Source organism: Phodopus roborovskii, unplaced genomic scaffold, assembly GCF_943737965.1.
Source record: "Phodopus roborovskii unplaced genomic scaffold, PHOROB, whole genome shotgun sequence".
NCBI classification, from domain to species: domain Eukaryota; kingdom Metazoa; phylum Chordata; class Mammalia; order Rodentia; family Cricetidae; genus Phodopus; species Phodopus roborovskii.
Genome location: NW_026126525.1, coordinates 21524740 through 21538902, shown reverse-complemented (window position 1 = coordinate 21538902; position 14163 = coordinate 21524740). Strand labels below are relative to the sequence as shown.

At 36.3% G+C, this 14163-nt stretch overlaps 1 protein-coding gene across 29 annotated transcripts in view; it reads left to right on the top strand.

Moving 5' to 3' along the window:
- Positions 1–14163, top strand: part of Adgrl3 (adhesion G protein-coupled receptor L3) — a 734924-nt gene that overhangs the window by 33810 nt on the left and 686951 nt on the right. For 28 of the 29 annotated variants that reach the window (XM_051198505.1, XM_051198478.1, XM_051198481.1 and 25 more), the window contains exon 2: positions 12424–12454. The gene's annotated coding sequence lies outside the window, so the exon portion shown is untranslated. Of the gene's footprint in view, positions 1–12423; positions 12455–12625; positions 12646–14163 lie in introns of those variants that run through there. The other variant, XM_051198477.1, reaches the window with a different exon arrangement.

The window sequence follows — 14163 nt, the reverse complement described above, 5'->3', positions numbered from 1 at the left end:
TGGTGTATTGAATGTTTAGAATCATGTATATTGCAGGGGAAGTCACATTTTTAAGAGTACATTATTATATTATATTACATTTTCATATCTTCTCTGGATATTAGCAAACCAGCAGCTCTGAACATACAGGACTCCAACACTGGAATGTGCTTGCTTAGCTCTGAATCCTAGCTCTGTATGTTACTGGTGAACTCATTTTTGCATAGCAAATTTGTTTATTTTTAAGAATGGGATAATAATGGCACTTTCTATTTATTTTACTATTATTGTTATTATTAATTATTATTACTGTAAGGATTCCAACACTGAAGATATGGAAAACTTTCAATGTTTTAAACCATATTTGGTATATAGCCCATGTGTTTTAAAGTAGTTATATTGTAGTCATATTTATATAACAATAAAGTAGTTATATATGATGAAAAGATATCAGGGCAATCAGCAGAATATTGTTCAAGGAGAAGGTTATGCTGTACTGTGAAACTGCCACCAGGCCTGCAGCTTACTCAGTTGTGCAAGGTTGATTTTTATCCTCTGTCATCTTGAATGTTTAGTGACAATGACTTGATTTCAATGGTCTTATCATATAATTCTGTGAAGAATTGTGTCTTTAGTTATTTATATAGACTTTAAGGCAGCCTTATTCATTTCATAATCATTTCTCAAATTAGTAATGAAAAGGGCATTATCTGTTTTATTTTATTACCTTAATGAAATTGTATAACTCTCCTGACATCAATGCTAATATCATATTCTATTGAAGCTTTTGAACTCAGCTTTTGTCTAAGCACTTCAACACTCATTTTTTTTTCACTTAAATGCATCCTATGAAGGCAATTGATGATCAAAGTCCAGTTAAATAATATTCTCTCTCTCTCTCTGTGTGTGTGTGTGTGTGTGTGTGTGTGTGTGTTGGGGGGGTGACCTTAATCTCACTAGATAAATAGCTGAAATTACTATAAAGTTCTGATCATCTGTCTGTACATCCTGAGTCTGGGACTCAGAGTGTGGGCCCCCAAGCTCAGTTGACATGGTGCCTGATAATCCAAGTCAGATCTTTCTGGATGCTAGATAAGCAATGTGCCAACTGAGCAACAACACTACTCACAAACTATCATTCTTGCTCTTCTTATAAAATCTTTCTTTCTATGTTCTTACATCTTACTTTCCCATGGTACTGCTCGTTTTCTTTCTAACACACACAGTGTGTGTGTGTGCACATGTGTGTGCATGTGCATGTGCATGTCTTCATTCTATTTGTTTTTAAAAGAACCAGTAATGTACGGATGAAAGAGCTTTAGTCCTGGTAAGGAGACCATTTCTCATAAAGATGATATGAATGTAACAAAGCCATAGCCCCAGTGATAGTCAGAACGTACTGGTAACGTTATGAAACAATATAATCTTAAACAGTTGATGCCTAAATTAAGGTGAACAGCAAAAGAGAAATGAGCATGCTTTACTTAACAGGTGTCTATTAGTGGGGTCATTAAAAAGTGGTGAGGAAGAATTCCTTTCAGTATCCCTCATTCCTTTGTGGGTATAGACTGGAGATAGTATTCTGAGCTAAGAAGTGGATTTGGGCTAGAGTTACCAATTTAGGATATCTCCAAGTGGAGTTGCAGTGAGGAGAAGCATGTAGATTGACTTCTAAGAGGCAATGGAAATTGCATCAGTAGAATATGTGCAATGATGATACCATTGGGGCGTGTTAAGATTGGGGGAACAGAGAATTGAAAAGAAACCAAAAAGAATAGTCAAAGAATTTGATGCTGAGATGGGCGTTGGTGGAGCATGCCTCTAATCCCAGCACTCAGGAGGCAGAGGCTAGCGGATCTCTATGAGTTTGAGACCAGCCTGGCCTACAAGAGCTGGTTCAAGGAGAGCCTCCAAAGCCACAGAGAAACCCTGTTTCAAAAAACAAACAAACAAACAAACAAACAAAAAAAAGAGCTTGATACTGAGGAGAATACTTCAGAAACCCTTGTCCTGTGCAATTAGTGACCTTTTTCAGAGCATTTTAAATGAGGATGCTGTTGTTTGAAAGATGATTACAGTGGTTGGAAATTGAGGGGTGACAACAACAACAAAAAACATCAAGTGTGAATTCTTTCCGAAGTAGGAGACATTTTCGCGATGAATTTTTATGATAATTGTAAGAGGGTTATGTCTTCTAAAAAGAAGTTCCATTGAACTGGCCAGAATGGGCAGTGAGTAAAGGCACATTGCCATGAAGCCCAACAGCCTGTGTTTTGTCCCTGGAGCACCTCTGATGGTGGGAGTTGTCCTAATGTGTGTACCTGCCCTTCCCACAAAAAAATGAATAAATAAAAATAATGTACTGGTAAGCTGTGTGTAAATACTCCAGCCTATGGCTATTTAATTAGTTATAGTATAGAACCATGGACCTCATATCACTATCCACATTCGAGCTGTTCTGAACATAGTCACAGTGATGGGTATGGTGAGGTCCTGGAAAGAGTGCCACAGAAGAACATAGCCTCCTCCTTTAAACATTTTCTAGCAAACAGGCTGCAAAATAAATGAATGAATGAATGAATGAATGAATGAATAAATAAATAAGTAAATAAATAAATAAATAAATGACATTGGGAAAGAAAAATGAAAACTGCATTAGTGTTGAAAGATGAATTACAGAGCAGTTTGTATCTTTGCCTGTTTCAGATCCTGGTTTGGGGTATAAGAACCTACCTTGGCAGAAGTAAATTCCAAGCAAAAGCCTTTTAACTACTCTGACAAGTACTGTGTGCTGGACCTTGCTCACGGAAGGGTTGTGGGAATGAGAGCAAGTAAAAACTACATTGGCAGTGAGCAGAGCACAGAATGAGTAAGGGATAGAAGGCATAGGTGGAGCAAGTTCTCCCAGAGACCTCCTTTTCTAAAGGCTGGCTGAAGTGGCACCACATCTGATAAAATAATGAGATACTGATAGCGCTAATAATACAAAACAAATCATAATCCTGTTGGTCACTGTTGAAAGACCAGTTGCCTGGATATGGAAGCTATTAGAGATTTAATACACACTTAATTGGCTCCTATCTGGTCCTATGTTTGTTTTACTTCTCTGATATGTCAGCTTTAGAAGACTAATAGATGGGACCTTAGGTATTTTGGTCTTTGTGGTGATTATTCCTTATCAGAAATTAGTAAGTTCACTTTCTATTCATGTGTTCTATACTATGTGGGCTGGTGAATAATGTGTTTCAGAGTGATCCTAATTTTTGTTGATATGTTTTCTTTATTAATGTCTCTAATCATGTAATAATGAGCCTTTTTCCTCTGGAATGTGAACACGAGGCACCATGCATCTTTTTACAGTGTGATGCATAAGATGAAAATTTATAACTTTAAAAATTATTCTTGTTTATTTGGTACTATATGAAAATATATTTCTATTAATGATTGCTATCTTAATAAGAATTTCCAGTATTTGTCTGAGTGAAATAAAATTTTTATGAGTGTGTACCAATGTTATGAAAACAAACTAGCTTTAATGATTTCCAGTCTTCATAAGTAGAAGTCATTTAAGATGTATAGAGTCATGTTGTCACCCTTATTAACTTTAAGGAATGCAAGATAAATTTTACTAATAACTTTTGAAATATAATTGTCATGAAAAGTGATTAGTCATTTCTTAATCTAATAAAGTGTATTGGAGCTAGGTTTCCTAAGTATCCTATGTATTAAAACTACTTGTCTGCAAGAAAACATAGTTATAAGTACTTAATAGTTTTGACTTTTCTATTTTAGATGAGTTCACTTTGTATCAAATGTTACATTAGTATAACTGTTTTGAATGTTAATTCATATATAATGTTCACTACTTTTAAATCAAATCCTATTTGCTCATTTACAGTTAATTTCTATTACCTGTTTAGTTTAATGTTTACAGATCTATTTATTTTTGCTTGTATGTATGTGTGTGTACTACATGCATGTTTTGGTCGCACATAGGTCAGAAAAAGGCATTAAATCCTCTGGAATTGGAACTACAAATTATGGATGGTTGTGAGCCACCATGTAGGTGCTGGGAACCAAACCTGGATCTTCTTCAGGAGCAACAAGTATTCTTAATGGATGAGCTACCTTTCCACCTTTTCAGCCCTTAGCTTTATGTAGTATTAGTTTTTTTTTTTTTAATCAAGAATTAAGTTCACCTTTCATATGGTGTTTTCTTTGAATACATGAATCATATGCATTCTGTGAAATGCAACAGATCTTTCCATTATCATTGTGTGTCTGTATGTTTGGGGGAGCGGTATTCATCATGACTGCAGAAAAAGTTATTTATGTGTTTTAAATTTTAAGTAATTTAAAACATTAAAATATTCTTATTTTTGATACTATAATCCTTACATCAAAATTTTAGCTTTTTGACATGAGTTTTTATCAGCTATTTATTTAGGACAGGAGAGGAAGTTTTGTTTTGCTACACAGATGGGAGATTCCTGTTAGTCTTTATTCTTCAACCCAAGGAATGAGTGACATTAAATGTGACTAGAGAAATCACCACCAATATATATGTGTCTTTGGTCTCTGACTGTACCTTCAACAATTCGAAGACATGTTTCTTTCTCTAGAACCCTGTAGCACATTCCTGTCTGCTTTGAATGGTCTGCATGTAGGTAAAGACCATTAAGACTAGAACTATCAGTTTAAAGAAGCTAAAACCGACTGGAAAATAATTAGTACAAGTGAGCTTCTCTGCAGTTATTAGTGTTCTGGAAATAGCTCACCAAGTTGCATTATCTATTTGAAAACTCTGCAGTATCTGTTCTTGAAATCTCATCAGTAATCACCACTCTAGTGCATCAAATATTACACAAGCCTTCTTTAAGAGCCATGTGATGTGATTTCTTATGTAAGCCTGCATGTCATCCAATGGCCATAGCAAAGTACGGGAACACTGCAAAAAATGCTTTTCTGCCTGTGAGTATGGGTGACTGAGATGAATAACTTGACACTTGCTACTTTGCAGCCCTGGGTCTTCCTTACAGCTGATTGATTTTGAATTTTTCAAACTGATTAATGTTTTCATTTGAATGGTAATGCTGACTTTGCAGAAGATGTGATCTTTTAATTAGCAGATGCTGAGATTAGCATTACGGCTGAGCAGTAATTAGCGTTTGTTCTTGTAGTACAAGAGCACAAACTGAGTGCTGCAGCAGACACTGCTACTATGCCTCCTCGACAGTGGCTCTTTAGGATGTCTTTTTGAGATGGGTTAAAAATTACTGGCACACTAATCACTTTGGGACTTAACATTTCAACCAATGATGGATCTACCCACGAGAAAAGATACTTCACTTTTCTTGTGTTATTGATACAGATAGAGTTTCATTTGCATAGTTTATCTACATATTTTATATCAGAATTAAACATTATTTTGTGAAAGTGTGATGTTTTTTATCTTTGTGTGTAAGAAATAGAATAGGCATGTGATTATGTCTTGGAAAAATTTAAAGCCTTAACATATTTTGCTTCTATTAGTAACACCCATTCTGTTTCCATAGTTAGTTTGAGGATCAACCTTAAAAGAAATGGTTCCAGTTAGAGTTAGTAAAGAAAGAGTTGAGAATTGATGTTGGTTTCAAGCACATTGCTAATTCTTGCAATGTCTCATTCTAGTGAAAATTACCTAAAAATTTCAGTAAGTGACCTCACCTGAAGAATGAAACTGTAAGAGAATTATTGTTAAGTGTAAAGCAGATATTTAAACAAAATACCAGTGGTCACTGGTAAAAGTAATTTGTACAATCATCAGTCCTCATTGCCATAAATGGACTACATTTAAAAGTTACAGAAAGTAATGTAGTATTCTTATTGCTCAAACAAAATGACTGTTGAATACCCACTAGTTACAGAGCACCTGAATGAGCCACATTTCGTACTATCTTAGATGTGTAATGGGCACACCAACAACATCCTCTGCAGACAGTCATTGGTTCTACTCCTTGAGAGGAAGTCCTTCTTTTAACTTTTTCATTATTATTTAATTTTTTTTATTTTACAACTCAATCCCAGTTTCTTCTCCCTTACATCCTCTCATGCCTTCCACAATCCCCCATCCCATCCACCATCTACTCCCCAGGGAGGGTAAGGCCTTCCATCTTTTAACTTTTTCATTATTATTTAATTTTTTTTATTTTACAACTCAATCCCAGTTTCTTCTCCCTTACATCCTCTCATGCCTTCCACAATCCCCCATCCCATCCACCATCTACTCCCCAGGGAGGGTAAGGCCTTCCATGAGGGATCATCAAAACTGTTAAGTAATTTGAGGTAGGGCCTAGGCCCTCCTCCATGGGAAATGTGCTCCCAAAGTCCTGTATCTCACTAGGGCTATATCCTGGTTCCATTGCCAGAGGTTCCATAGACTGCCCAGTCCTCCTAGCTGACACCCATATTCAGGGGACCTGGTTTGGCCCTATGGGTTCCCCATCTGTCAGACTGGAGTCCATGAGTTCCTGCTTGCTCAGGTCAGCTGTTTCTGTGGGTTTTCCCAGTGTGATCTTGACCCCTTTATTCTTCACTCCTCTCTCCCTGAAACTGGATTCCAGGAGTTCAGCTGAGTGTTTACCTGTGACTGTCTGTTTCTTCTTCCATCAGCTACTGGATGAAGGCTCTAGGATGGCATATAAAGTAGTTATCATTCTCATTGCTTAAATTCCTAGTTGGGGTCATCCCCGTAGGTCTCTGTATAATTCCCTAGTGCCAGATTTCTCTTTAAACCTATAATGGCTCCCTCTAGGAATCCTGAGGACAGACTGTGTGTCCTCTCTAAAACTGCTCCTGTCAAGTTTCTGCTATTGTTTTTGTTTTGTTTTCAATGGTTTGTGTAACAATTAGTAGGGGAACAAAGTCAAGAAGGAATGATGAAATATTAATATTTTCTCCATGGACACAATGCAGGGCCTATTTTTAGGGCTCTGTTAGTAGACAGAGGGGCGAGGCATAGATGCTAAACGTGGCTTACTGTGTATTGTGTGTCAAACTACAACCTATGAGGTTTTAGCCATTATTATTTAAAGCATAAATTATTGCTGATCCCTAGAGCCTAGAGAAACTTGGTCCTACATATAATGTCCTTTCCCCCATTCCATTGATGGCTATTAAAATAGCCCAAAAGTAAATGCATTCGTTACTATGGATGCTGCTCTCCCAGGAGACAACAAACAGAACACTTCAAACTCTTGAGTGAGTAGGATGATTGACTGTCTAACTCTCCACCTCCCTTGCTTGCTGACTGCCCACTTACATATAAACATAGCAAGGCTAACACACTATGTCAAAGCAGATTTCCAGGGAAGAAAAGAGGAAAAACAGAAAAACCACAAGAAATACATTTAGCATAAGTGTTGTATAAGTTTAGTATAAGGAATTTTTAGCTTCAAAGGGAAGTAGGATTTCTTTTTTTCCAGGGTATCACTTAATTCTAAAACAGAAAAACAAAACTACACTGAAGTAAAAGTGTTATTACTTTGGAATTAGAAAACAGGTTCCTGAGGCAGAACTGGCTGTTTAATTTACACTCATCAGTCAGAGTATTTGTTTGCCTGACTGCATCCTAGGAGACCACTTCAGTGTTCAGACCTTGCTAGTTAGGGTTGTTTTAGTCTATTTGTGCTACTATAGCCAAAATACGAGAGACTGGCTCATTCATAAGTAATAGATATTCCCCTTTGCAGTTCTGCAAGCTCTTTGGTGAGGGCTTCTCCTTGATCCTATGATAATGACTGACTACTTTTGTCCTGCTATGGCAGGAAAGAAACATATCTGACTAGAAAGTAGAAAAGCAAAAATAGTCAGACTCCTTCCTTAGAATCCTTCTGCTATGCTTCTTAATACAGTTCTGGAAGGTCAGAATTCATATATTGGACAATACCTAAAACTACCCTCCTTATTATTTCACTTAGGCTCTGATATAGGAATTTAGGGAAGTCATATATGTAAATTAAACAAAAAAGGCATGTTTTCCCAAATGTGACTTTTGTTCACATTTTGTGCTTGGTTATCCTTTATTTGGTGATGCTAGGTACAGAAACCAAAGCCTCAGTCATAGCCAACAGACACTGTGCCACAAAGTTACACCTGCAACCATCCAAAAGTCCGATAGAGAATGCCATCTACTTATTGTAAAGTTTCCAGGAACATATGTAAAACAGAAGGACATATGCTTAATGTTACATTTTTCTTATTTTATTAATATCTAAATAAGGTCTAATATATAAATAAAATCCAATATACATAATATATATGATTCTCTCTCCATTCCTCCATGCCTTCTTCCCGTTTTCATTGATTGACAACCATGCGCCCATTAATTCTCTTTATTTTCTGTTTGTGTATGTGTGTGTACATATATGCATGTGCATATGTGTGGGCCAGATGTCAAATAAGGGATCTTCTTTTATCACTCTTCAATACATTATTTGGAAATAGGAGCTCAATATTTTGGTTAGATTAGCGGAAGAGAAAATCTCTTGGATCTGTGCTGTCTCTGCTGCCCAACACTAAGGTTCCCTAAAGAGGACTGCTTCAGGGAGAAGGGGGGTGCCATGGTTTCTGGTATGTAGACCATGTTCCAGTGATTGGCCCTGCACATGTGAGGACTAGGTAGCACAAATTTGACTTGGTGGGCTGTTTTACAAAAATAAAAAGGAGGACAAGTAGGTGAAAGGGGCTGGGGATTTGGACATCAATCTGGGAAGAGTTAGACGTGGAGTGGGGGTGAGTATGATAATAAAACACTGTGCAACATTCTCAAAGAATTAATGAAAACAAAAACTTGGGTTACTTTTGGTGACCATCTATGGTTGATTTTTAAAAAAGAGTATGTGGTCCTGTAGAGTTTCTAGATGATCGTGGGTGATAAGCAAAGACATTTAAAAAAACTTTATTAGGAAATTAGATACCACATAGATTCTTGAATTGGGCATCAATATACTGAACTACTTTTGTCAATTTCCTGCTTATATCAATTAATTTGTAATTGACTTAGAATTGCTTTTTAAATTTTTTATGTCTGATGTTGGAAAGAACATGCTCTTGAAACTGTGCTTTGCAAATTTAGGTCTTACTGAATTTGTAAGTTATTTAAAAACCCATAATCTGAACTTCCAATTGGTGGTGAATTCTCACACACATTCCCTTTAAATCTGAATTTTCTGTTGTTTTAGTAAACTCACTATCTCATATACAGCATTTTGTGTAGATTTCTAGTGAGTGCAAAAGTAATAACTAGATAGGCCATGAATATTTGCAGTTTGGCTGTTCTATTACTGGCTGTTCTATTACTGTGCTTTGCTTACTGGTATATTGTTTGGTAAATATATGTTACAGGTTGCATAGATCTTGGAAATTACTGCATTGTTTTGGTATTTAGAACAGTTTGTTTGGTAATTTTACCAGCCATATAGTTACTTCCATTCTATTATTATTTGAACACAATTCCAAATAGTACAAGTGCTGACTCTGTCTTTTTATTTTCACCTTACCTCTTTAATGGCAAACTCTACCGGAGGCCTGCTTGCCTGCCTTCACTTGGGATTTATTCTAATCAGAAGCCACACAAACTCTTGTCTTTACCCAGGGCACCCACTATCACTCCATCCTGTTTCCCGGCCAGCACTTATTCATCATTTTATTTGCTTGATAATCTGTTTAGTATTTGACTCTTTGCTCCCATTGTAAGCTCAGTAAGGAGATGATTGTAGCTATTATTCGGCACTGTTGTATATCCATTGCCCACAGAGGACTAAGCATGTAGCTTGTGTTCAGTAAGTATGTGTTAAATGAAGTGAACGAATATCGTTCAGACCAATTAAGTTGTACTCCAGTGTTTTTTAAACACAGGAGTGTTAATTGCCCTAAGGAAGCCTGTAAGCTGTTTGAGAGTTTCCACAATTTTTAGAATTATTCCAAATTTCTTATATATTGATTTATATTTGAAACAAAGGATACACATGGCATCTTAAACAGTGGCTATTGATTTTTATGTAATCTTGCCCTAAGATTAATGTCCAAAACATGACCCCCCCCAAAAAAAAGGGCTGATTGTGTTACCAAGGGGTTTTTAAGTGAAAGAGTTGCATAAATTTTCATGAACATTAGACTAGCAGTGCAGACAGTAACACAGAAATTCCCAGTACACATGTTAACATTGCCTGAAGGCTGTTGGTGAACAGTTTGAACAGCTTAGGAATGTGCTGTTATTTGTTGGGTAAACAGAATATAGTGGGAGTTTCATTTTCACAGACTGTCATGATCTTAATGGCTCATTAATGTATTTTTTAATGTTAATACTTTGTTTAATATTAGAGTATGTATCAATTTTCTGATTGAATTTGAGAAACAATTCATAATTGAAGAGTTTATCTGTGCAAGGCACTGTCCACAGGCATATTAGTCATGCATAGCCCATGGTTTAAGGAGTCTGTTTTTAAGTTTGGCTGCAAAAAAGGACAAGTGGTATAAAAAGTTTGAAAATACTTTAAGAATATTAAGGGGAAGCAGTTTCAACAAGGGAATCGTTGAAGTCACCAAAAGAGGTAATAGTAAATGTGGGTATTTATGGATGAGAAAAGTTTCAGTAGGTGAGTTGGTAAGGCATCTGTGTCCCTGCTTTATATTGCTATGAGGGTTTGGCTTTCAAACCAAATGGAGAATAAACAAAAGCATCAAGTGATGATAAAGCCAATTGATTTGTTCCCAGTGTACCTCACTCAAAAAACCCAGACTTTGCCTGAAGTTGAGTGGCTTTCTATAGGCTTCTCTTTCAAGAGTTAAATTTATATAAGCCAAAAGCAAGAACATATCCAGAGCATGTGGGAAAAGACATTTTACCCCACCTTTATTGCTAAGCTGAAGAGTATTGACATTGGTGACAGACTTTCAAGGTCTGTTCACAGAGTTGTCTTTCCTGGTCTAGGCAATGATAACTATTGAAGGAAGCAATCATCTATTGTTTTATTTCTCCTGGGAGAAGTCTGTGCATGAGAGAAGAACATAGTTCTAGCAGTAGCTATGAAGACAAGTGTCTTATGTTTTAAAGGAAAGATGACTATGAGTTAAGTTAGACATTTTTATTTCTAAAATTGACAGACCATTAAAGCCTTATTTTGTTTTGAAGGTAAACTATTTAATATCTAGTTTTGGCCTGCCTATAAACATTTGTGTCTGTGGAAACTTTGACAAGTAATATTAAAAGGCTATTGTGTGTCTTTTTTTTCTTTCTTTCTTTTTTTTTTTTTTTTTTTTTTTTTTTTTTGTGAATCCCAATGCTGACTTTCACATTGTCATTATAAAATCAGTTAAAGGAAATTGTTTTCCTATGCAAACTAATAAAACTAGACACATTATTTGGACAGATTTTATTCACCTTCACTTTACTACTGAAATACCTTAGTGAATTACTGTCCTTGGATTTATTAACCTTTTTGCTCTACAGTAAGCTAAATTTGTATTGCATTTTAAGCATACAATTAATTGATAGAATGCAAAGACTAGGGCAATTCATTACCATTAGATCTATTTAACTTTCCCAGCCTGTCATATTTTATTGAATGAAAGTTTGTGGGTTATGGAGTTCAGTTTGAGACCTTTATCTGTGAAAGTTTAATAGCTGACTCCAGTCAACAGTGATTTGTGTAGGAGTAAATATGATTAAAGGAGAGGGATTGTTTCCTATTGATCAAACAGTAGAGTAGTGGGGATTAAGCAAGTATATCAGAGTCATCTACTCTCTGCACATGTTTTACTTCTAAAAATGTTTTGTTTATGTAAATACCCATTTGATATAACCTAAGTAATGTGACTTGAATAAAATTGTGGGCAATATGCAGATATTTTCTTTTTTACAAGGTCTACATTACTATAAAGCAACATATATATGCATGTGTAAATATATGGATTTTATGTTCTCTTGTGAGAGTGTGAATTGCTAGTAATGAGAAAATTAGGCTAGCATTTGGTAAGGTGGTTGTGCAAAGAAAGAACGAGTGTGTAAAACACAACTAGCTTTTGCTTTATGAAAGTTGCTGTCCCATGAGTTGGGTAACTAGAGACAGAAAGATGGAATCAGCCCTTATTAAAACAGAGTTTCTTTCTGGGTAGACTTCTGTGTTCTGGCAGATTGAGGATGGGACCTGAACAGTAGCCAACAGTGATAGACACAAAGATAATCTTTCCCTGTGTATCCATGGGTGTTGTCATGATAGGGCTGTTCTGATTTCTGTGCCTCTCTCTACTTTCCTGCTTTTGCTTCTGCCACTCATGTGTATCCAGTGAGTTTTAAGCTCGGTACTTTGCTTCTTATCAATAAATTTGTTTAGAGATAAGTGATGAGTCTATTAAACAGGGCATTCTCCACATAATCTTTTCCTTTTCCTTACTCTTCTGCAGATGGTGATTTGAAGAGCTGCCCTGAAAACTGGTGAGTGGGTTATGCAGTGCTCAATGAAGACATGGCATCTTGTGCACTGTGTTTCTCTCTCTTTTCCTTCTTAGTACCTCTTCTGTCTGAAGCACATTCAGTTTTGCCCTTTCCTTTGGTTTCATTTGACAGACTGTCAAGGACAGTAGAAGAAAAATCAGATAGACGTGTGGATCAGTGCTATTACACATGTAAGGGTTTTAGCCTCTGCTGAACCTTGAGAGCTACTCAGCAAATCCTTCCTGTCTCCCTGTCTGGTCCTTTTCTCGTCTATCATGTTCTTTGTGTTTGCATGTGCTGCTCTTTTCCTAAAATGCTCTTTTAAAAGGTTTCTTTATAGATGAAGCCTAGTCATCCTTTCAGAAGAGACTGGCTGTTACTTCAGTTTACTAAGCTTTGTAATATGCCGCTGCCTCCATGTCTCCTATGGCATTATCTCCATAAACTCTAGTGGGTTTCTTTCCTTCTTTTTAATGCTGTTTTTTGTGCACCATAAGCGGCGTTCTTATTAGGTTAGGCATTATATGAAATTACCGATGGGTATGTTGTTTCTTTGTTCATTTTGTGGCATATGGTTAACAATGCTCTGAATTTGCTAAGTCAATCAGTGCCTGTACAAATGTCATCCACAAATTGTTTCTTGCTAGATCAACAAGTTCCACCATCTTAAAATTTGTCACAATGCCTTCCTGTTTATAATTACCATACCAAACAGAAGGGAGAGTGAGGAAGTAGTTCAAACGATAATTTCCTTCCTTGCTTTCTGATAGGGTAGTAAAACACCCTCTAGAACATATCTTTATTTCTGCAAAGAGATTTCGGGTTATAGGATTCCATAATTCTGCAAGTATTCCTGCCACAGTCTGTTAGCGTCTATGTATCATTACTCATGAGCTTCCTTAGTGTTTCTTTCCCACTGTTACCACATCTTTTAATGTTACTGTCTTTTGCCTCCTGACAATGACTATCATATATATGAAATCTACAATGCTCTTAATACCTATTTTAATCAGCTATTTACCAGCTGTTGGGACAACAGCTGCCTTTTCTTCTGTAGTTAAAGGGTGGAGCCTTTGAGTTGGCTTATAGCTGCCAAGAGTTTATTCTGTTCCCTTGCTGCCTTGAAACTCCAAGTCCCTGATTATATAAAATAGTCCAGCTGCTCTCTCTGGTGCCTACCAGGTGACAGGCAAGAGTTCTTGGTAGAATAGTGAATAATCGAGCCAATTAGAGTGGAAGCTCAGTGTTGGCTGACAACTCATATCAGATATGAGGAGTGAATTTTATTACTGCTATGTTTCCATATATTAAGGATGATTAATTTGTGCTTTTATTTCAAATAAAACCACAACATTGAAGAGCTGCCTGTTGGTATGTGGGAAGGTTGGCTTGGTTTCATCATACTTTTTATTTACACATGAATTTCTTCTAGAACTTGGTATCATTGACCTCAAGACAGCTCAGTCTAATGCAGATTTGATTTTACTTTATCCAGTGCAAAAGAGACTTACTGTTCCCTAACTAGGAGTTATATAGCTATCATTTAACCCATTTTATCGCCCATTTTATAGTACAGCATTACTTCTTCCTAATTGAGATTCAATGTATGCTTATATGACTGCTCATGATTCAAAGTAGAAGTTAGTTCTTTTCACTATTAATAGGATTAGTAAGAGTATAACATCAGCATTCATCAAATGCTATGGCAT